At 46.6% G+C, this 24,039-nt stretch overlaps 1 protein-coding gene across 1 annotated transcript in view; it reads left to right on the top strand.

The window, feature by feature from the left end:
• TEX2 (testis expressed 2) overlaps window positions 1-24,039 on the top strand; it is a 132,053-nt gene that overhangs the window by 41,925 nt on the left and 66,089 nt on the right. The window lies entirely within an intron of this gene.

The following is a 24,039-nucleotide window of genomic DNA, read 5'->3' as shown; positions in this document are numbered from 1 at the left end:
TTTCATCCCAAAGATCCACACACGTTTTCACCTCGAACAAGAGATTGTTCTCCCCACCTTTTCCCCACACCCTTCTAACCAAAGGGAAAGGGATTGGCACTCGCTCGATGTTAAACGAGCACTACGCATTTACATCAGAAGAACTCAACAGATTAGGAAGTCAGAGCGCCTTTTTATTTCCTTGACAGCACCTAACAAGGGTGGGGCTATGTCACGGGCTGCTATTAGCTGTACCATAAAGGCCTGCATTTCCCTAGCCTATAAAAATTCTGGTATAGGGATCCCGTCAAGTATTACGGCGCATTCTGTGAGGAGTGCAGCCACCACTGCAGCCTTTAAACATAGGGTGTCGCTGGAGCAAATATGCAATGCTGCTACTTGGTCTTCCTTGTCGACTAGACATTATAAGATGGATACTTTCTCCAGAGATTCCTCTGCTTTTGGCCTGGGTGTGCTTCAGGCAGTGCACGAGGACTAGCTCCCCACCCTATTTCTTTAGCAGCTCTGGTAAGTCCCAGATTGAAGACGCCCTTCTTACCTAGAGCGAGAAAGAGCCTTGGTTCACTTACCGTGAAGGCTTCTTCTGCTCGTAGGTAAGAAGGGCGTCTTCCCCTCCCTACTTCCTGCCAGAAGCACACACACAAAAAAAACAAAAAAACAAAACGGGGAGGGTGTCTTGAGTTAAATTGTTCATGTTATCTTCAAGGTGTTTACACTACCACCTGTTTGTTCCTTTTGTTACGTTGTCTATCGGGGAAAAATGTTGTTTACAAAGTTAAATTATAAGAGTTTTGGTATCTAAGCTTTTCAACTACTGAGGCTTTCCAAAGGGAGGGGGTCATTTCCCCCGGGGAACCGGAAGGCCTACATTTTTGTTGAATCCTGCCTTCCCTAGCAAATGAAGGAAAATAACCCAGATTGAAGACGCCCTTCTTACCTACGAGCAGAAGAAGCCTTCACGGTAAGTGAACCAAGGCTCTTTCTCCTCCTCCTCCTCGTCCTCCTCCTCCAGAAAGTTGCATTTCATCTACTGTTTAATCACATGTGAGTGTAAGAGGGTGCTTCAGTACAGTAATGTGACCAGGCGAGAAGGCAAATCTGGCTTACATGTGGGAAGCCATCCCAGATAACCTAGAGAACAGTGGAACACAATGGGGAGTACTTATAGTATGTCTTTGACATTTGGATGGGTCTTCAGAATGCTGGGATTGCAGTCAACCTGTGTCTGTTCGCCGTCTAAAATTTGTCAATATGAGCTGTTAAGGGCATGTTTCAGAGCAGAGTTCCTTGACTTGGTTGGAAATCAGTATTGACATATATTGAAGTAGACTTTTGCATCTCGGATGACTCTTGGTAGGACGAAAGGAGGCCTGTTAATAATTACTTGATGCAGGTATGCTGGATTTTACTAAGTCTAGACTGTGGAGCTAGAATTGTCCATTTGGTGCTGGATATTTTGGCCTGTTCCATGCTCTTAAATGATACTTTTTCAGAGCAGCTAAATGTTACAAGGCTCAGCAATGTGAACAGAAGACACCCACCAATGGCTATTTCTTTATCTCCTGGATGAACTTTAATGTAAAGGTTCAGCAAATAGTCTGGAAGCAGGAGGGGCAGAGAGATGGCATATTGGTTAGTCCTGGGATAAATACAAATTGCTGATGAACTAGCCCTTTAATTCTGGGTGGAAGAGAAATCAGGCCTTGGGGTGGGAACAGTTTCATTTTGAATGTGCATTACCATATGCCAATAGGGCAGTGAAACTGGTTGTCTTATTTTCCAATGCACAGCTTTTGTCGAAGTTTGCCATAAGGAATTATCATGTGAGCTCTTGTATTAGGTCTGTTTGTTCTGGCCCTGGGACTAGTTTCTAGTCCTTGTCAGATGTAGCAGCAACTGGCGTGTCGGAGGTTTCATCATGTTAGGGAGAGGCAAAAAAGTGTAGTTTCTGAAAGGTGAGCCAAAATGGCTGTGCTTTTCTTGCATTGATGTCTTTCAGCAATAAGGGGATAGGGGTTTGTGATAGTACATAAAGCAAGTGAAACAGAGTTGGATCCCACCATGAGGGTCATATAGATATATGAAGATGAGCCATTACCACTTTGGGGACTCATGCACAGTTTTCTTCCTGTATTGAGCTCAGGAGAATCCTGTTTGTCCTGGCTGCAGCAGAAGCCAGATTCTTACACTGCTGATTGGCTGGCCCTTTAGTCAGATGTGAAGCTGTCACCTCTCATCCTCCTCCCTGAATCAGGGCTATGTTCAGTGATGATTGGCTAGTTTTTGTGTTAATCATGAAGCTAACACGTTGGAGCAGAATAAACAACTATGTAAAAGGTGTTGACTTTTTTAAAAGTGCTGACAATGTTTGGTCAGTTTACTGTGCCAAGAAGCTCCAGAGGGGGGAAATTGGACTGTCTGTCTGCAACATGGGAAGGAAGGGTAAAGAGGAAGAAGTAATTTTGAAGTTGTACTTTTGCAGCCTTTGAGGAGCCAAGGGGGGACCAGATCACATGATCTGGAGGCAGGTAATTCTGGTATACTGCCTAAGATCAGGTGAGGCGGGTCATCAGTTTGGAAGCTCTGCATTCAGCACATCAATTGATGTCTGTCAGTTAAGGTGTAGAGAACACTTAATACAGCAATGTCCTTTCGGTTGAATATGCATGCTTAACTTTTGCAACATTGGTTTTCTCATTGATGAAATGCTGCTTTGATGCTGGGCTCTGTTTCTTAAAAATATAGTGGCTAATTACAAGAGCATTGGTTTGTGCCTCAATACCTGGAGAGCCAGTGTGGTGTAGTGGTTAAGAGTGGCAGACTGTAATCTGGAGAACCAGGTTTGATTCCCCACTCCTCCACATGAAGACTGCTTGATGACCTCAGCTTAGTCACAGTTCTCTCAGAACTCTCTCAGCCCCATCTACCCACAAGGTGCCGGGTGGGGGGAGGCAATTGTAAGCCACCTTAAGACTCCTTAGGGTTGACAAAAGCGGGGTTTAAAAACCAATTCTTCTGCTGTATTTATCTCAATATAAAATCTCTTTGTATAAAATAGGGTCTTGCTTGCACTTAGTGCTTTATAAAAGCAGCAAAGAAACCGCTCCAAGTTGGCTGTATGTCAAGCCTTATACCCTGGAGTTTCTGATAGGGTATAAGATTTAGACCCATCTACTATAAATTATTTTGCAATAGAAAAAAAGCATGCAGTTTAACCACTTTTTTTTCTGTGTCAAACAAACGAACATTTATTTTCTTCAGGGTGTTCATGTCCACTCCAAATATCTTTTCTCATATCCTGTGTTGAGCTATAAGAATACATTGATGCTAATAATCAGGTAACACTGTATTCCCACTCTGTGGGTAAGGGCATCTTGCAGCTCGGGTTATTCACGCCCACTGCTCGGGGAGGCAGGACTAAAACTTTAACTTCCTGTCTCCTATGGCGGGAATAGCCCCAGCTTCCAGTTTCCCTCCTGCCTTGCCGGGGAGACAAGCTTATAGCAGAACTCCTGCTAAATTTAGGATAGTGTAGAGGACTACTGTCTCTGTCTATTTTACCTTTGCCTATTCTTATTATATTCTACCTATTTCTATACCATTTAAAAAAAAAAATCCCCTCTTCACTCCGACTGTGGGTCCTCTCCGCTTTTGGTCTCCTCCGCTATTCCTGCTACTTGCTGAGAATTCCGGAGGTTATGGCTACCGCCGCCGCCTCTAATGCCCGAGAGGAGGATAGTACCTCTCAGAGGCAGATCGCAATGGCACTCTGCGCTCCCAACAATGCTTGGTCACGCTGGAACAGCCCGCAATCAGAGCAACCATCAAGTTTTAAAAGTGAAAGAGCCTGCCGATTGCCGCTCTGGCGGACATTCAGAGAGGCGGGAGGCGTACGATCTGGCCCTGGAGCATGCCGAGACTCAGCCTGCTTCCAAGAAAGCCACTCAGAAGAGGCACCATAGCAGCTGTAGTAGAAAGAGCGGGAAGAAGCCGCGGGCCCTGACGGCTGCTGCTGGTGCTGCAGCCGCAGATGCGCCTAGCAACAGAAGCCTGCAGAGGGAGCCGCAAACGGGAACCTCGCACGAACTGAAAGCGTCAGAGGGTAATATAATTCCCCCCGCGGGGGGGGGGGGGGGAGAGCCATGTCTATAGATGATGTGGCGGCAATGATACAAGCTTGGGACACCCAGAGTCAGCCCCCGGGCTATCAGCCATCTCAAACCATTATCAGCCCTCCCTCCACTTCGGGCAGTTCTCCTATCCACAGCAACTGCTGTAATCACTTAGAAGGGCACAGTTCATGGCCAACTAAGGCAGCCAGGAAGGCTGTTTACCCCTACTCACAAGAAAACCAAGGGGAAAAGGAATCTATTTACTCTTCTGAGGGAAGCATCAGGGAAGAGGGAGAATGTGTTTCTGATGCAGAGGAATGCATACTAGACGAGGAGAGTCAGCCTAGACCAGTGATGGCGAACCTTTTAGAGACCGAGTGCCCAAACTGCAACCCAAAACCCACTTATTTATCGCAAAGTGCCAACACGGCAATTTAACTTGAATACTGAGGTTTTAGTTTAGTGGCCCACATCTATAATAAGGAGGTAGCACATACCCATCAGGGTTAGTAACCCATGATGGACTTTTCCTCCAGAAATTTGTCCAATCCCCTCTTAAAGTCATCTAGGCTGGATGCCATCACCACATCCTGTGGCAAGGAGTTCCACAGGTTAATTACATGCTGGGTAAGTGGGTGTTCTTCTGTTAGTAGGGGATTTCACTGAAAGGTGGGAGGCGCCACAAAGCCCGTGCTGTGGCCCGAGCGCTCTGCTCCCCTACAGCTATGCCACGCTGTGAGCTATGCTCCCCTCCAACCTAGCTCCTCTCCAACCCCACCACGGGAATCACCTTTGCCACAGACTCAACAGGCTGCCGTCCGCGCCGCACCCTCACGACGCATGTGAGCCGCTCAGCATGTGAGCCGCCCTGCCGCATGTGACAGGGGAGGGAGGAAGTGCTCCCATTGGGCTGCTGGGCAGAAGGGCAGGTGATGTGAGAAATGCCCTCAGGCGCACGTGGAAAAGGGGAGGGGAGCAGCCCAGCCCCATGTCCCTCTGGCTTTCTAGTAACGAATTCAGGCGAACTCTGTGCTGGGGCGACGCCGTGCGTGCCCACAGAGAGGGCTCTGAGTGCCCCCTTTGGCACGTGTGCCATAGGTTAGCCACCACTGGCCTAGACTATTCTCCACAGATGATTACCAATCATTACTCTCTAAAGCACTCATAGCCTTGGAACTCACAGAGGAGGCTGGAATAATAAAGGAAATTAAACCTCAAACCTGGCCTAAGGGGGCAAAAGGCTATTTCCCTAGAGTGGGGGAAAAGAACAAAAAGGTTCCTTTACCTGACTATTTCAAAAGATTAATCAGCTTAGAGTGGGATAAACCCACAATAAACAGACAGTTTCCTTCAGCCATTAGGAAGCTCTATGACATGTCATCTCCTGCTATGGAATTGTTTCAGCTGCGTGTTGTGGATGCACCAATAGCAGCACTTCAATCCACAGAGATTTTCTCTGAGAATGGAGTGGGGGGTCTATTAGAGACCAATTAGATCGGAAAATGGAATTTCTGTCTAGAAAAATTCATGAATTATCCACCCTATTCCTACAGGCTACTACTACAGCAGCTATTATAGCCAGAGTGTCCATTGCCTGGGCAAAGAAACTATCCAAGCTCCTGGCAGGGACTGATATCAAGATCACAGAGGGAGTAGATAGAGTACTCAAAGCATCCTCATTTCTAGCAGATGCCTCCTTGGACGCACTCTTTTTCTCAGCCAGATCAGTAGCTGCTAACACAGCAATCCGCAGGGGACTCTGGCTTAGGGCCTGGCAAGGTGGTTTTAAATCTAAATCCCTCCTTCTGGCTCATCCACTACAGCCGGGTAAGCTCTTTGGAGACTGGCTGGATAAATTTCTCACTGACTCAAAATAAAAGATTTGTATGCCAAAACCATACAAGAAAGAGTAACACGTTTCAACAACCATTTAGATCTAACCACACATTATCGCGTTATAGACAAGATCAAAGGCGGTCCTCCTGGGGAGGCAACCGTCAGTCCTTTTGTCGCACAGGAAAGTATTCATCCATTGTGGAGTCACTACAACACAATGCATACATGACCTCCGTAGATCTGCAGGAAGCATACCTACACATACCAATGCATCACACACATCGAAGGTTCCTAAGATTTGCAATTCACCTACAATTCAGTGCCCTCCCCTTTGGATTAGGGTCAGCCCCCAGGGTCTTCTCAGATGTGCTAGTAACCCTAGTAGCTGTACTGCGGAGACAAGGGATTCAACTGCACCCTTATCTAGACGACCTGCTCATATGTGCCCCTTCCAAACAGACATCCATAGCACATACAACCAGGATCACACAGCTTCTGAAAGAGCACGGCTATCTTATAAACAAGGGGAAAAGCCAGCTCAACCCTTCCTGTCGTTTAGTTCATTTAGTGGTCATCATAGACACCACTGTAGACACGCTATTTCTTCCAGAAGAAAAAGTTCAAAAGATAGCCACCATGGCAAAACCTGTTGCCAAGGCCCAGTGAGCCCGTCTTATGTCACTGGCATGCCTACAGGGCCACATAATAGCCTACATCCCAGCGGTGCCATGGGCACGTTTTCATGCCAGGCCACACCAGTGGCTACTCGGCCATATCAAAAACACATCGCCTCAAAAAACAACAAACTGTGTGTTTGGAAAAAGCGGGAAGGCTTTTTCTGTCTCTGGCCATTCATGCATGGGAGGTTTTACCTTGGATTTGCCGCTCTCCAGATGCACATTTTCCCCATCTGAATTCTCAAAACTCATCAATAAGTCCCCATGCAGAATTTTGAGAATTTGGAGTGGGGGGGGGGGGAAATGTGCATCTGGAGAGCGGCAACTCCAAGGCAAAACCTCCCGTGCATGAATGGCCAGAGACAGAAAAAGCCTTCCCGCTTTTTCCAAACACACACACATGGCCCCCATCTCCTTCCCCCTCAGCAGAGAAGTGGGGGGGGGGCCGCGCGCAGAACAGCCCACAGCGCACGGGGCACCGGGAGACCCTTCCCTTCCCGTGGAGGCTCGGCGTCCTGCCCCACTGACAGCTGCCCTCTCCCAGCCTCTTTCTGTCTCCCTCCGTCCTTTTCCTACTTTTCTTTCTTTTTCTCCCTTGCTCCATTTCTCCCTCTCCCTCTCCCTCCCCCTCCCCCTCCCCTCTTTCCGGTGGCTTCTCCAGCACCCTCGGGTGGAGGGGCGTGCAGTCCTATTCCACCTTTGAACTGCCCACAAGCCACCCTCTAAACACCTTTCCATTTTCTTGATATGTAGAGAGAAAACAGGAACTAGGGTTGCCAATCTCCAGGTACTAGCTGGAGATCTGCTATTACAAGTGATCTCCAGCCAATAGAGATCAGTTCCCCTGGATAAAATGGCCACTTTAGCAATTGGACTCTATGGCACTGAAGTCCCTCCCCAAACCTCGTCCTCCTCAGGCGCCACCCAAAAAACCTCCCACTCATGGCGAAGAGGAACTCTGCAACCCTAGCCTCCCCCACCCCCCCGCCCCCCGCGGGGAGATCAATGTCCGGTATGGCCCCCGATTGATGTTATAAATATGCAAATGGCCCTTGGCAGGAAAAAGGTTCTCCACCCCTGCTATAAGACCATGCCACACTGCTTATTAATGCATTCCGCATAGAGCGGAGCTGTAACTCTTAACGGAGTGAAAGGCTTACAGTAAGTTATATCCTCATTCTGGAATTACAACTTTTATCTCATTTGTCCATGAGAATGTCACTCGGTAGACCCTCAATTTTTATGCCCCTGTGCTCGTAGTCTCCTTGCCTAGACTCTCTGCTTGACTATCTGTTTCCGTGATGGTTGAACTTTTAACGAGCGGGGATCGGGAACCTCTTTCCCAGAAGAAAAGCCACCAGAAGCCAGCCTTTCTCAGAAGGAAAGCCTGTAACTTCTCTGAAACCTCTGACTGTGGAACAAAATGAAAATCTGTCACTTTGTAAAACACGTTCACTCGATCAAGTGCCTGTTTCTCTGAGTTGTGCAAATTGCAACTCTCTCACCCTCTCTCTTTCTGTTACCGGACAAACATGGTAGGGATATAAAGCTGTTCTGTCCCTCACTGTTCTTTCTGCCGCTTACTAAATTGTGCTTGGCGGTGTGAACAGAGCAATTTCCTGAATTGTATAAGGCTTTCCGTTTTTTATCTGTTCCATTTTTCAAGGTTTACATGGCCTTTTCAGAAGGCAACTGTAATATTCAGTAAGGCTTCTTAGATTTCCTTTTTTGACCACAGTGCTTCTTTACACTGGCTGTAGTCAGTTAAGATTGTGTTCAGCAAAGCAGATTTTTCTCCTTCAGAGATTAAGGCCAAACAATGTTGCTTTCTGTGTGATTCTCACGGCATTCTGCAGGAAAAAAACATTGATCAGGACTGTAAAACACAAATATATTTCAATATGGTTACCTCCCACCTGGACTGTTCAGGATCATTAGTCAGAGTTGTGTGATTGAGGCGTATGTTGATATGAATAAGACCAGAATTCTGTGGAGGGAATGGATCTGGAGTCCAGCTCATTAGTCTCATAAAAGGCTTACTAAACTAGAGTGTATAACACATCTCTTACAGTGTTACAAGAATTGAGTCTGCTGGTTCTGCTATTACTATAAGGGTGATTGCACCGGCTTTCACTACCTTCAAACCTGAATGGTGTAGAGTACTGGCAAATTAAGTTTCATCTACCTTGAGCCTTTATCTCAGGTTTAATGCCATACATAGAATGGGGGAAAGTGCTGTTCCAGGGTAGCTGACACAAGTCCTAACCTGAAATTGTTTTAAATTAGCTGAGCATTCTTCACTATAAACTCATGGAGCCTTCAACTAGCTCAGTATCCCTGGTTAACTTTGACCCTAGAGAAAACAAGACCTTTAGGGATAACTTCCCAGCATTCAGCACTCACAGGGAGAGAAAAGAGATGGAAACGAAGGCTAGCTAGTTCTGTAAAAATCTGAGTAAGAGATGAGCACACGCCAATACTGAAGAACAGGAGTACATTTGGATTTATTTTGTGGAAGTGAACAGACTTCTCATAGTGTAAGGCAGGGGTCCCTAACCTTTTTGAGCCAGCACCTTTGGAGTTCTGACACAGGGTAGTGGGCACAACCACAAAATGGCTGCTGCAGCCAACCACAAAATGTCAGGGAGTGCGGTTATGTATAACTCTAATTGTAACACTTCAGTATTTCAGGCAGAAGCTCTATTTAACAGGATGCCTTTTAAAATGAACATATTGTTCTTGCTCTGAGGAAGGGGCATCTTGAGGACTGCATGCTAAGGGAGGCAGGATCAAATTTCTACCTCCCGTCTCCTGGGTGGGAATCGCCTGGTCAGCTCAGTTTCCTTCCTGCCTTGCTGGGGAGCCAGCATGATGTAGTGGTTAGGAGCGGTGGACTCTAATCTGGAGAACCGGGTTTGATTCCCCATTCCTCCACATGAGCGATGGACTCTAATCTGGTAACCAGGTTTGTTTCCCTGCTCTTCTCCTCTGAGGCAAGGCCATCTTGAGCTGTGGGTGGTTGTCCACGCCCTATCCAGGGAGGCAGGACCAATTTTGATTTCCTGTCGCCCTTGGCGGGAAACCAGCTTGCAGGAACTCAGTCTTTAGTCCTGCCTAGAGGGGAGAGCAGTGATATTCACAGCTCTGTGTATTTGTAGGCTTAGATTAGGGATCCGTTTGTCTTTTCCGCATCGTTTTCTCCCTAAGTCTTCCTCCTCCCATACCCACCGTCCCGCCTGCCCAACTCTCCCTGTTTCTATTTTCCCCTTGTGTTCCCCACCGGGATTGGGGGGTTGGGGTTGGGAAGATGGCGGATGCCATTTTGAGCAGGGAAGATGATCTCCTCTCGGAAGAGGATTACAGGGTTGGGCTGGTCCAATTCGCCCAAAAGGACGACGGTCCATCCAACGACCGCGAAAGCGGACCCTTGGTGGCGGAGGAGAGGAGCAGAGAACAGCAGGGCACCCAAGAAGCCACCGCACAGCTCAAATTAAAAGGGCACGAAAAGCTGCACCGAGCCACTTTGGTCCGAAATGGAGGAAGCGGGGCAACAAGTTCGGTGGCGGAGCGGAAGCTAGCTGGAAGGTCCCTGCTGCCTATTTGCGAGTCCAGCTCACCTCTACAGCCTCGCCTGCGGCTCTGGCTCTCACGGCAACCGTGGCGATCCTGACGGGAGGTGGTAATTCCCCCCCTCGTTAGAAGCGGCGGCGGGACAGTTCGCGCCCAACTCCCCCCCCCCACTAGATTCAGCAGCGGGGCAGTTTTCGGCCATGGAACAGGCGGTGACAGGGCAATTCGTTCCTAACCCCTTCCCTGCACCAGATACGACAGTGGGGCGTTTTTTGTCCATGGAGCAGGCGGACGGCCTAGTTAATCTGGCCCTCCAGAGGCAATGGCAAGCTTTTCAGGCATTTCAAATGTGCCTGCCTCCCTTTCCCTGGGCTGCTCCCGGCGGGTCCCCCCTCCTCTCAAGCCCACACCGTAGGAGAGGACGCGAGTTCTGCAGACTCCCCGGAACCCTCTGCCCCAGGTCCATGGCCCACTAAGGCAACCATGAAGACTCAGGCCACACAGCCCGCCCCCCTCCACCCAGACCGACTCTCATTCCTCCGATCAAGATTCTGGAGACGATGGCCGTGAGGAAGGGGAATTTGATTCCGGGGACGAGGCTCCCCACTCGGAGGAACAGCAGCCCAGGCTGTTCTCCGGGGAGGATTTCCAAGGCCTGCTGGCAAAAAATATGTTGGCCCTAGACCTAAACGAGGAACAGGAAGCCTCTGAAGAACCCAAAACCAAATTTAAGCAGGGAGTTAAAGAGTGCTTTCCTAGGAAAAAGGCCCAGAGTAATCGGTTCCCTTTCCCGAGTTCTTTATCAGGTCCCCAAGAACAACTCCCAGTGACGCCATCCCACTGGGAGTAGGGGGGAGACTACAGGCCTTCAGCCCCAGATGGGCCATGTCCAATCCGGACTCGTGGGTCTCCCAAATAATTTCACAGGGGTACCTCCTGGAGTTCTCCTCTTGACCTCGAGACCGTTTTCTTTCCTCCTTCAGAAAGGAGAAACGGGCCCGAACCACCAAGGCCATTCAGCATTTGTTGCAGATCAGAGCCATAGAAAAGGTTCCTGTTCCAGAGAGAGAGTTGGGGGTATACTCAATCTTCTTCACCGTCCCCAAGAAGAACGGGGACTGGAGGGCCATCCTCGATTTAAAGTACATAAACAGGAGGATGCAAAGCAAGCATTTCCGGATGGAAACTCTGCACTCAGTTGTCGAGTCCCTCCAACCAGGCACCTTCATGATGGCAGTGGATCTCACGGAGGCCTACCTCCATGTGCTTATTCACCCCACTCACAGGAGGTTCCTTCAGTTCACCTATGGCCACTGCCACTATCAGTTCAGGGCCCTCCCATTCGGATTAGCTTCCTCCCCCCGGCTGTTCACGAAGACCTTGGTAACAGTGATAGCCCTCCTCAGACAGGAATCCATCTAGGTGCACCCGTACCTAGACGATATTCTGATCTGTGCCCAGTCCAGAGAACAATCCAGGGCTCATACCTCCAAAGTGGTTCAGGCACTCCAAGACCATGGTTATCTCATGAACTTCGAGAAAAGTTCACTGTCTCTCCCAGGTCATGGTGCATTTAGGGGTTCGCATAGATTCGTGGACCAACCCATTGTCCCAGGAGCGGGTAGAGAAGATTCTGCTACTTGCCTCATCCGCCGCCAAATCCAAGCTAGCCCAGTTGATGTTCCTAGCCAAACTGCTAGGACACATGATTTCGTGTTTAGCAGTGGTACCCTGGGCCAGGTTCCATTGCAATGGCTTCTCCGTCCTCACCAAAAGGACATCGGCCAAAAGAGGGACAAAGCCATTTCACTACCCCTCAGGGTCCGCCAGAGCCTTCGATGGTGGTCGACTCCTGCCAATCTGCACAAGTCTACTCAGTACTTAAATGAGGAGCCGATCCAACTTTTTACAGACGCCAGTCTAGAGGGATGGGGAGCCACCCTCAATGGACAAATCGCCCAGGGACGCTGGTCCACACAGGAGACGACTCTGCATATCAACCTCCTGGAGTTAAGGGCGGTGAAACTGGCGCTCCTCCAATTCTCAGCAGACCTTCGGAATCGACACGTTCTGGTGAGGACGAACAACACAACAACCAAGGCCCACCTGAACTAACAGGGGGGCACAAGGCCGACAGTACTACACCGAGAATCAGTCCAGATCTTCAAATGGGCCCAGGTCAAAATCCAATCTCTACGGGCAGAACACATAAAGGGAACCCTCAATGTGGAAGCGGATTGGTTGAGCCGACAGCGCATAGACGAAGGGGAGTAGTCCTTAGATCAAGACTCCTTTCATCTCATCACTCAGATTTGATCTACCAAGGGTGGATTTATTCGCCTCGTCCGACAATTACAGACTTCTAAGATACTTCTCGAGATACTTCCATCCAGGGGCGGAGAGTGTGGACGCCCTCCTAAGCCCTTGGCCCAGGGAACTACTATATGCCTTCCCGCCTCTTCCAATTCTGCCCAAAGTTCTCTACAAGATTCGGACGGAAAGGGCCAATGTTCTCCTGGTGGCTTCCTTTTGGCCCCGCAGACCATGGTTCACCACGTTGTGTCCGATGTCAGTCCAAGATCCATGGCGGATCCCAACCTCGTGGGGGTTCCTACAACAGGGTCCCCTAATCCATCCAGACCCCCAGTGGTTCTGTTTGACCATCTGGCACTTGAACGGATGAGCCTTCTCGAACTGGGATACTCAAAAGAGGTGGCAGCCACCATCCTGGAGGCACGCAGACTGGCTACCCGACTCCTATACAACGCATCCTGGAAGGCGTTCGTAAGATGGGCGCACAGGAAGAAATTCAAACCTCTGAAACCAGAAGTCAGTAATATCCTAGAGTTTCTGCAAGAGGGAGTTCATTTAAATCTTTCAGTCTCCACTCTGCGGCGACAGGTGGCGACCCTTACCACGATCATCCCTATGCTGGAGGGAGTGACAACTTCAAAACATCATCACATTGTCTCCTTCCTGAAGGGAGTAGCCCAGACCCGGCCTCCGGTGGTGCACCGGTTCCCCACCTGAAGCCTCAATCTAATACTCAAGGCTCTCACTAAGGCCCCATTTGAGCCTTTTAGGTCAGTTCCCATGAAATTTCTTAGGATAAAAGTTCTCTTCCTGGTGGCCATAGCTTCAGTGCGGTGTTTGTCAGAATTAAGAGCCCTTTCTATCCGTCAGGGGCTTTGTATTTTTCATAAAGACAAGGTGGTCCTAAGACCAGATCCCACCTTTCTACCTAAGGTGAACTTTCCATTTCGTCGTTCCCAGGAGATATCTCTACCTTCCTTTTGTCCAAGACCTTCTTGTCCTAAAGAGCGAGACTGGTATTCTTTGGACTTACACAGGGCCATTCACATTTTCATCAATAGAACAGCAGACCTCAGAAAATCGGACTATATGTTCGTCAACATCTCTAACGCCAATAAGGGGCTCAGAATGTCGGCTGCAGCTATCAGCTTCACCCTGAAACATACCATAGCAGAGGCATACAAGGCAGCCAACTTTCCTGTCCCACAGGGCATCACTGCGCATTCTCTCCGTAGCGTCTCCACAACTGCAGCTTTCGACAAACAAGCCCCAGTCGATGAGATTTGCTGGGCGGCTACGTGGTCCACAGTTTCAACTTTTGTTAAACATTACAGGATCAGTACATGGTCATTGGCTCAAGTGGCATTCGGCCGCAGAGTCTTACAGCATGTCATGGGGAAGGATAATTAACCCACCCTGATGGGAGCTCTTATAGGTCCCACAGCTCAAGATGCCCTTGCCTCAGAGGAGAACGGAGCCTTGATTACTTACCATGAGGGCTCCTTCTCTTCTGAGGCGAAGGGCATCTTGCCCACCCAGGCGAAGATAACAACATGCTGCCAACCTCTTTGTGCCAGAGTACAGTCAGTTCCGACCTTGGTTCTGGTCTCAATACTTGTCTGTCAGTTCCTGTTTGATTGTTAATGTTACAGTTTGTTTGATCATACCTTGTTCATTCCTGTCTATTAGCTAGGCAAGCCTGTAACTGAGTTCCTGCAGGCTGGTTTCCCGCCAAGGGCAACAGGAAATCAAAATTGGTCATGCCTCCCCGGATAGGGCGTGGACAACCACCCACAGCTCAAGATGCCCTTTGCCTCAGAAGAGAAGGAGCCCTCACGGTAAGTAATCAAGGCTCCATTCCACATGAAGCCTGCTGGGTGACCTGGGGCCAGTCACAGTTCTCTCAGAACTCTCTCAGCCCCACCTACTTCACAAATGTGCCTGTTGTGGGGAGAGGAAGAGAAGGCGATTGTATGCCAGTTTGAGATTCCTTAAAGGTAGAGAAAATTGGGGTGAAAAAACCAACTCTTCTTCTTAAACAGGCTTTAGAACATTTTACTCATCTTCCCGGAAGACAGAAATAGTGAATTCCCCAGGTCACACCCAGTCCAAAGTTGAATAGGAATATGACTTTAGATAGCCCAGAGAGCTCTGATACACTGGACTCCAGTGATGAAACTGTTGGCATTTCAGACTGCTCATAGCAAGCAAGTAGATTGCTGTAATCTGAGTGACAGCCAGATGACAGCTGGTGTCACATGACTTCTTATGACTTAGCAGAAAAGCTGGACTGAACTGGTTTAAGCAGGGTGAGATCTGACCACTGGGCAGCTAACTGTTGATTGGCTGCTGGACAGGGCCAGAAATGTATATATGTTGTACAGAGCTTGTATATACTGTGGATTGTGGATGCCAAACGGAGCACTCTGTCACTGTGAATAAAAAGCACTTATTTATACGTGCTGAGTCTGCTGTGTTCATTCAACTATTGAGCTGTATAGCGCTTCTAACAACGCCAATGGTTGTCTTTTATGACACAAGCAGACACAGTGTAATGGTGTTGTTCTCAGAGACAGTAGTGATGTAAGGTAGCTGGTTGATCTGAATATATAATTTGGGTGGAGAAACATTTAAGTGGTTAAGAGCAGTGGTTTGGAGCGGTGAATTCTGATCTGGAGAACTGGGTTTGATTCCCCACTCCTCCACATGAGTGGCAGAGGCTAATCTGGTGAACTGGATTTGTTTCCCCACTCCTACACATGAAGCCAACTGGGTGGCCTTGGGCCAGTCACATTCTCTCAGCCTCACTCACCTCACAGGGTGTCTGTTGTGGGGAGGGGAAGGGAAGGTGATTGCAAGCCGGTTTGAGTCTCCCTTGAGTGGTAGAGAAAGTCAGCATATAAAAACCAACTCTTCTTCTTTGTAGCTGGTTGATCTAAATATATAATGTGGGTGGAGAAACAAAATGATTTTTTTTTTAATTGGAACTATTGCCTGTATTTCACTCATGTTGTTCTCTTGTGGATTTCTTTTCCGTGTGTGTGTGTGTGTGTGTGTGTGTGTGTATGTGCAGTCAATTAATAAATGTTTGTTTTGTAACAGTAGGTCTGAAGGATATTGGAATGGTACTTTCATCAGATAATCCTTTGTGGCTCATGCCAAGAATGAAACTTTAAATAAACCTTCGAGATTAAAGAGAAACACCACCCTCTTCTTCTTTGGATTAATGGTTCTCTTCTAAACTGGGAGATGTACATTCTTCCCAGGGCTGATTGATTTTCACTTGCCATGAGGAAAAGATTGATTTTAATCATGTTTCCTTTTGGTGTTTCAAAACACTTCCCAGGTAAAAGTACATATAAATTGGATGGTACAACTCTTCTTAAACACTGAATAGCGTAGTTCATTGCATTCTGGGACGTGTTCTCATGTTAATTTCATTATGTGAGAACTGCTGCAGCACAGACTTCCCAGGCCATGAAGGGAACATGAAAAACCCTATATCACATGGGGCCTATGCTGCAGTTGCTCCCCTCCCCTCCACACGCACACCCCAGTTCATGGAAGAACAAAAATTAATGTAGATAGCATAGTACAAACACAAAGGCATGAAGTAAGGCAGTTTACTTGAAGACTGTAAGGTTGTGGTATACAGTTACCCCAAATCACAGAACTCAGAAAGCTGGACATAAAATAGGGAGTTCAGGATCAGCCTTGTAAATACAGTTTATGATGGCTTCTCCTGGATTCAGAGGCTATTATTATGGTGACATGCCAGTTTATGTCCAAAGAATGTTTTGTAGACAGAGTTAAGCAAATGAGTCCGTCCAGAGCACCTGCACATTTTTGTAGACTGAAATCTAGGAGGCCTTGCTTCTGACCCTCCTTAGAAAGCTCCATGCTTTTCTGCAAAAGTAAACCAATTGTAAGAGCAGCCTCCAGTGCCCCAGTTAAAGGGAGGATGAAATTGGGACGCCCTATGTAGAAATTAGTCAAATATATAAGGATTGTGGCTTTAAGACTGGAAATAATGGTGTCCTGGACTTCACAATAAGCAAGCAATACAAGGTGGTTAGAAGATCTTACTATTCTTCCAATTTATGATTGGGTTTCCTTTGGTAAAGAACATCCTCACTTTTTAATCCTCCCCCCTGGCATTTAATTGGCACATTTGTTTCAATGAGTCTGTTGGTGTTCAAGTGAGAAATATGCATCTATCCAACTTCTACCTTAGCACAAAATGAAATATGGCTTCAAAACTGAGAGCTTGATTCGCTGCTGCATCACCTGCTGCCGCCACTTTGGAACATGGGCTTGGGTAAGGTGAGACGTAACCCAGTGCTCCACTTAAATTTGTGTTAATGGCCTCTTTGCTTTTGCTTTAGAGAACTTGGAAAACCTTCCTAGTGCATGGAAAAAATATGGCTTGGCTGTAGGTTTGGATGCTAACTGATTTCTAGCTTTCACTGTTCAAGCAACACTGTGTTCGTCTGTGTATGGGAAGTTCAGATCTGTTGACTCTTTCTGGTACAAATAGAGAATTCCATATTGTGCCATCTTTTGTTGGGATAGCTGTCATTTTAAAAATTGCACTTCCTTGTTACCAAGTGCCTAGGGCAATGTACAAAAAAATAATAATGGTACAACTGTCATTTCAGAGAAACTCTGAAAGTAGGAAGAATTGTGTGGGGGAGAAAACCATCTTAAGGTATGCAATTAGATACAAGGCCAGCCCATAGGCAAAATCATCCCGCTCAGCTAGGCACATCACAGCCCGTCTCTTGTTGTACTCCCCGTTCCTAGTCACAATCTGTCCACCTGCTCAGTCACACACACTTTATATCACATAGAAGAAGAGTTGGTTTTTACATGCTGACTTTCTCTACCACTTAAGGGAGACTCAAACCGGCTTACAATCACCTTCCCTCCCCCTCCCCACAACAGACACCCTGTGAGGTAGGTGGGGCCGAGAGAGCTCTAACAAAGCTGTAACTTGCCCAACGTCACCCAGCTGGCTTCCTGTAAAGGAGTGGGGAAGCCAACTCAGTTCACCAGATTAGCCTCCACCGCTCATGTGGAGGAGTGGGGAATCATACCAGGCTCTCCAGATCAGTGTCCACCGCTCCAAACCACAGCTCTTAACCACTACACCACGCTGGCTTTCAACATAGGGAAGCTGTTGATGTGTAGTCATGCTTCCAGGGCTTTAATGCAAAATATTCATCATTGTTGCTCTCCCCTTGTGGTATTTGAGAACTTATTTGTGCCCTCGCTGCAGTGGGTGTATTGACGACAACAGCAACAGACTATGTGTAGGCATCGGTTCCAAAGCTGGAAAAGTGCACTGTGTGCAAATAGCAGAAAAACAGAATTTTCCCGAAACACGTTAGAAAAAAACAGTAAACCAGCTCCTGGTACTTCTCTGACAGAGGGCTTGGCTGCAGCTGTCTGCTTTGTTAATCGGCAGAGCGTGTGCTGTTCTTATGGTTCTTGGTCATGATTAACATCAAGCGGCGGCCTCCTACCAGGAAAAAAGTAAACAGAGCTTCAAAACAAACCCATCCACTGCCTCTCGTGGAGGGCAACAATAGCCTGGCTGTTGGCTAGTCCAAGTCTGAAGGGGGAACTCACCCTTGCTTGCCCAGCATATCTGAAGGCCTCTTCAGGCAGTGATTTTGCTGCATGGCTGTACTTGGGTTTAAGGGAGGAAAAACTTGCCTACACATGAGTGGTAATTTGGCGAGGGTGTCTGACACAAGGCCGGTGTCAGCATACCCTGAACTGGGTTGCTGGGGCCCAGGGCTCCTGGTGGAGTTCACTGTTGCTGATGTTCACCCATCAGGGTTGCCAGATGAGGGGTTTCGGCGGGCAGTTGCCCACCAATCGACCCGGCTGCTCTGGAGGGGGGATTGCATGTGATGCAATTACATCACTTTTGGGTTTACCCTTGGAAGTCCCACATCGCCGTGGCCACTTTAGCATTCTGGTGGTTTGAGTGCTAATGTGGCCATGGCGATGCGGCGCTTCTGGGGGTAAACCCAGAAGTGACATAATTGCGTCATGGCAGCTATGCACATCTGTGGTCGCCCCAGCCCCGCCCCCTAAAACCTCCCACTAATGGAGAGGGGGGAACTGGCAACCCTGCCACCCATCCACCCCCTCTGCCCTTCTCCATCTGTTTGCTTGAACTGCTCTGCCACCCATGCTCCCAGTTGCCCAGTGTTATTGGGGAAAGGCACAGTGATTTAAATCGCATGATTTGAATCGCTGGTTGGTAAGACTAGATGTACATCATGATTTTCTGCATGAAGACTCATTCTTGCTGGTATAATCTTAACATTTAAAACCAGATGAAGGTTTTATTTTTAGAATAATAAGTTTTTATTGGTTCTTGTAGGTTATCCGGGCTGTGTAACCGTGGTCTTGGTATTTTCTTTCCTGACGTTTCGCCAGCAGCTGTGGCAGGCATCTTCAGAGGAGTAACACAACTTTTTAGATTAGTTTTACAGTTATATATAAAAATGACTGATTTGGTTATTTATTTTATTAAACTTATATCTTGCCCTCCCCAGCAGAAAGCCGGGCTCAGGGCAGCTATACAGTGTTATATTATTAGAAAAACATAGATAGTTCACCTCAAAATTATTTCATAGTTATCTATCTCCAGTTTCATTTAGGCCACCAGGCCTTGCATTTCTTTGTTGCAGTGTTTACATTTTGCATGCATGCATGCCTTTCCCATAGGTAGAGGTACTTGATTAAAGTATTTCCAAACTGGGTCTCTTTTATGGCCTGCTGCTATTATAAGTTTTGTCCTCCAAGGAGATAATATTATGGTAAACCTCAGGCTATACACACAAAGATCCCAAGACTTGGAGTATTCTGCTCAAAAGGTTTCACTTTCATCTTCATTGCTTGCCTCTCCCTCCTCACCCTTAGCTCCTTCTGAAAATCCGTTCCACTCCAAACAATCTTTTATTCATTGAACTTCTTGAAACTTAGCACTTAAGAGGGAAGGGGATGATTCTGTGTACATAGATTTGCAAAGGGAACAATGGGATTAAGGTATTTTTCTCACCTTTGTATGTTTATTTTTCTGAGAAGAAGGCATGTTATCTCTGCAGACACAAATTCATCATTTTGAGAACTACAAAACCAAGCATCTGTGATAATATCTTCCAGATAGAAACACTGCCCAAAATAATCTTACAGAAACCTCTGGAAGAGCATGACATTTTGAATGGATTAATAGAATTCATTTAACCAAAAAATGTAAATATTGCACCAATATATAGCCTCATGCTACATAATTAAAAACTAATCCTTATTTCATGATGAAAAAGATTTGGACTATAATCTATCTTTAGATATTGTCGAAGGCTTTCAAGAACCAATATCTTTAGATAGGTTTTTCCTCAAAAAGCATTTAATTTAAAAAATCTGATTTAAATTTTTTAAAATCTTATTTTTAATTCCCCCCCCCAAAAAAAGCATTGATTTTTATCCACCCTAGTTTACTCAAATGCAAAGCTAGATTTTTCAGACGTATGCCATCAAAAGAGGGGGCTGTCTTAGTGTATACCAGTTACAGTTATGTCCAAAAATTGTGGGTGTGTGTAACATTTTTAAGGCGGTTGTCTTCCTTTCAAGTAAATAAGGTACGTGCTAAAATTCAGAACAGGCTTACAAAGAGAAACAGCTGGTATAGCAGCATTTTTTCCTGATTAATTTTCCAGTGAGAAATGCTGCCCCCTTCATTCATATAGTATATGCTATCCAGAGGCTACTGTCAGATTCTTCACAGAAAGTACAAGTACACGTTGAATATACTCAAAATTAAGGTAAAAGTGATGCATTTAAAGGGGTGGGAGGAAAGCTGTCACATGTAATTTAGGAATGTGGGTGGAAGGGAAAAGGCTAGAGTTGTACTGATATGTAAGAATCTAAGCCCCAAGTAAGAATGGAGATATCATAATAGAAGATTGAAATTGATAGATTTAGGTATGGCTTAGAATTTCCATGCGCTATGAAAAATGCTCTATTAAAATGAAGCATTAATAGCCTGAACTGTCATCACAGAAGTGTTCCAGTTGCCTGCCTTACCTACCTTTTAACATTATTGGTGAGAATGGTATGAGAAATCCTTAATGCTATTTCCACGTTTGAGAGGTTGACAGCTGAAGCATTGATTTCTTTGTTGCATTGGTCTCCTTAAGCTGTAGTATGATGGATCTTGACCCATGAATCTGTAGCATGGTTTCCTCCTTCCTTTCCTTTATTTCTATTCTTTATGCTCGTGGGCCCAGGTCATGAGCAAGCATGGTTTCCTCTTTTAATAACTGAGACAATAAACCTAAAGCCTAGCTTGTCTTATTCTTGGCTAATCATTTCAAACAATATGGTATGTTAGTGCTAGATTGTCATCAGATCTTGTTAAATTCTTTGTGTGTCACAAATAAATCCATTGCCTTTCAGTTGAACAATAGAAGTGTGTGTGTGTGTGATTCTGATCTCAGTGGAGCTGCTTTGGGCTTCTGCATATGTTTTAAGACTAGCATTTGGCTCTGTGTGTACATGTGCCATATTCCAATTAAATATCCAGGATGTACTCATGCTGTGTTCCAGGGTATCGCCTTGCTTTGGTTGATGTTAACTTGGTCTTATTACATCCTCTCTTTTAACATGATGGGAAGGCAATAGTGTGATATATGCATGCTGTAGTTTCTGAAGGCCTTTTTTCAAAAAGCAGATCTTACAAAACCAGTATTTAAAATAGTAACTTCCAACTCCTTTAGCACTGTAACAAATTTTCCAGAGCCAGAGTATCTGCTTGGATGACTTAACCAAATCTAATTTCTCCCATTATGTATGAAATAGAAGGCTTGGTGGTGAGACATTAAAACTTGCTGTGTTCCAAACTGATTTTAAAAAGGCTTTTCTTTTCTGCCTAGTTCTTAATGTTGTCAGATAAAAGGGAGAGAATAAAAATTGTGTTCCCAGTGCTGCATGGACAATGATCAGAAGCTAGCAACAAAATGGAGATGAAAAGTTGCCTTTCCTTTCCTTTTGCAAAGGTGCTTTTCAGATTAGTACTGCTTTTAAGGACTTCTGATAAATTCTACTAGACAGCTTGATTATGGCACCTTTTGCAGCTCTGGAAAATAATTTAGTTACTAAGGTGATAAACTTGTTGTCTTGACAATTATGATAATCTGTTCTCCCCCACCCCCAAGGCAACACCTCTCTGGCTATTTTCTAGGATGCCCTAAATTCTCAAAACTGTATTAACATTCTCAGTGTGATGTTATAATTCTGATCTCTTTTATCAGTCCTCTGGATGTGTGGACTGATTAAATAGTGAGCACTTTCCATGTGTTAGCTTTTGTGTGTGTGTGTAAATTGCCGTCAAGTCGCAGCCGACTTATGGCGACCCCTTTTGGGGGTTTTCATGGCAAGAGACTAACAGAGGTTGTTTGCCAGTGCCTTCCTCTGCACGGCAACCCTGGTCTCCCATTCAAATACTAACCAGGGCTGACCCTGCTTAGCTTCTGAGATCTGACGAGATCAGGCTAGCCTGGGCCATCCAGGTCAGGGATGTTAGCTTTTAGCCTGTGGTAAACCTGCTTGTTATCATGCACAGTTTTGGCTTACGGCATACTACTATACTCGAATGTAGCTTTTAAAGCATTTGTGTTGGTGGCGATGGAAAGTGCTGTCGCAGCTGGCTTATGGCGACCCCGTAGGGTTTTCAAGGCAAGAGATGTTCAGAGGTGGTTTGCCGTTGCCTGCCTCTGCATTGCAACCCGGGACTTCCTTGGTGGTCCCCATCCAAATGCTTACCAGGTCTGACCCATCTTATATCTGAGTTCTGACTAGATCAGCCTAGCCTGGGCCCTCCTGGTCTGGTGTTTCATCCTTAATCCATTTGATTCAATTTCCAGTCTTACTCTCTTCTCATCCTAAATCCTATTCCCAATCGTAGGTACATGCAGCTGGCTTACTACAGGCTTTTTCTGTGGCCCCACCTGTCATGTGAGTAGATCCTTGGTGTGCTTAGGATGTGCTATTGAGTTGTTCCTTTGAAAAATCTTATGTTCTTGTCTGTGTATATTGAAGAGCGCCTATACTTTGTAGTGGTGGTTTCTTGTAAATACCTCACAGGGTGTCTGTTGTGGGGAGGGGAAGGGAAGGTGATTATAAGCCGGTTTGATTCTTCCTTAAGTGGTAGAGATAGTTGGCATATAAAAACCAACTCTTCTCCTTCTGCTTCTCCTCGTCCTTCTCCTCTGCTACCTCATTTTTAGCTACTCCCATGGTACTTGCCCTGTGGGTCACAGACAGCCACATTTGCAGTTACTATCATCCAGAAGAGCTGCACTTACTTCCACCCCGAGCATGATGCCTGCACCTCCAGGGGGCTCACAGTATACCATTTCCTCTGGCAGCAGATGTTTCAAGGTGGGGACCCAACTGCCAAGCCCCACTGGGCAAGGGCATTGTGCACTTTCCTATAATACAAGGGTAGTTGCCACATTGAGAATGGTGCTCAGAAGAGCCACAGGTGGCATGACATAGAGCAGGGGTCCCCAACCTTTTTGAGCCTGCAGGCACCTTTGGAATTCTGACATGGCATGGTGGGCACAGCTGCAAAATGCCTGCTGCAAAACAGCTGCTGCAGGAGGTGGAGCCAGTCACAAAGTGATTGCCACAGCTTTACTGCACTCACACAGTGAAGATTCTTGTGCTGCGGTGGCAGTTTCTGGCGAAGCAACTTTTAAAATCTGCATAGCCAATCAGATCTCCAGTTGCCATTCAGAACCATTGCTGGGCAAAAGCCCTGCATGGCCCCACCCTCTTCCAAAAATACCCTTGCTGGGTGCCAGAAAAGTTGTCAGTGGGCACCACCTTTGGGGACCCTTGACATAGAGTCGCATCTGGCTCCTGAGCCAATGAGTGAGTATCACAGTCTGACATATTGCCAATGGGAAGAAGGTGAGGGGGAGGAAATCATAGAATCCATTTACAAAGAAAGGATAAATCAACACTGGGCCCACTTTATTGCAATATCTGCATGTGGTCTTGAGTAGTTAGAAATTTTGGGCCACATGTTTTAGTTCAAAGAATAAAACTATGTTCTCTCTAGACAGTATCAGTTCTAGCTCAGTGGCTTCCTTTCTTGCTCTGTTAGGGGGCTGTTTTTGTATTTGAACTGGAAAGGAGACTTTCAGTATCATTAGGGGAGGGGCTGTGGCTCAGTGGTAGAGCAACTGCTTGGCATGCAGAAGGTCCGGGGTTCAATCCCCGGCATCTCCAGTTAATGGGACTAGGCAAGTAGGTAATGTGAAAGACCTCTGCCTGAGATCCTGGAGAGCCGCTGCCGGTCTGAGCAGACGATACTGACTTTGATGGACCAAGGGTCTGAGTCAGTATAAGGCAGCTTCATGTGTTCAATTAATGCATAGAAGGTATATAACCATTTGTTTACGGAAGAGCATTCAGTTCTGTACCATAATCTGAGGCTCATTTTGTCA

The sequence above is a fragment of the Euleptes europaea genome, chromosome 1 (assembly GCF_029931775.1).
Source record: "Euleptes europaea isolate rEulEur1 chromosome 1, rEulEur1.hap1, whole genome shotgun sequence".
Lineage (NCBI taxonomy): Eukaryota > Metazoa > Chordata > Lepidosauria > Squamata > Sphaerodactylidae > Euleptes > Euleptes europaea.
This window is presented reverse-complemented; position numbering and strand designations above follow the sequence as displayed.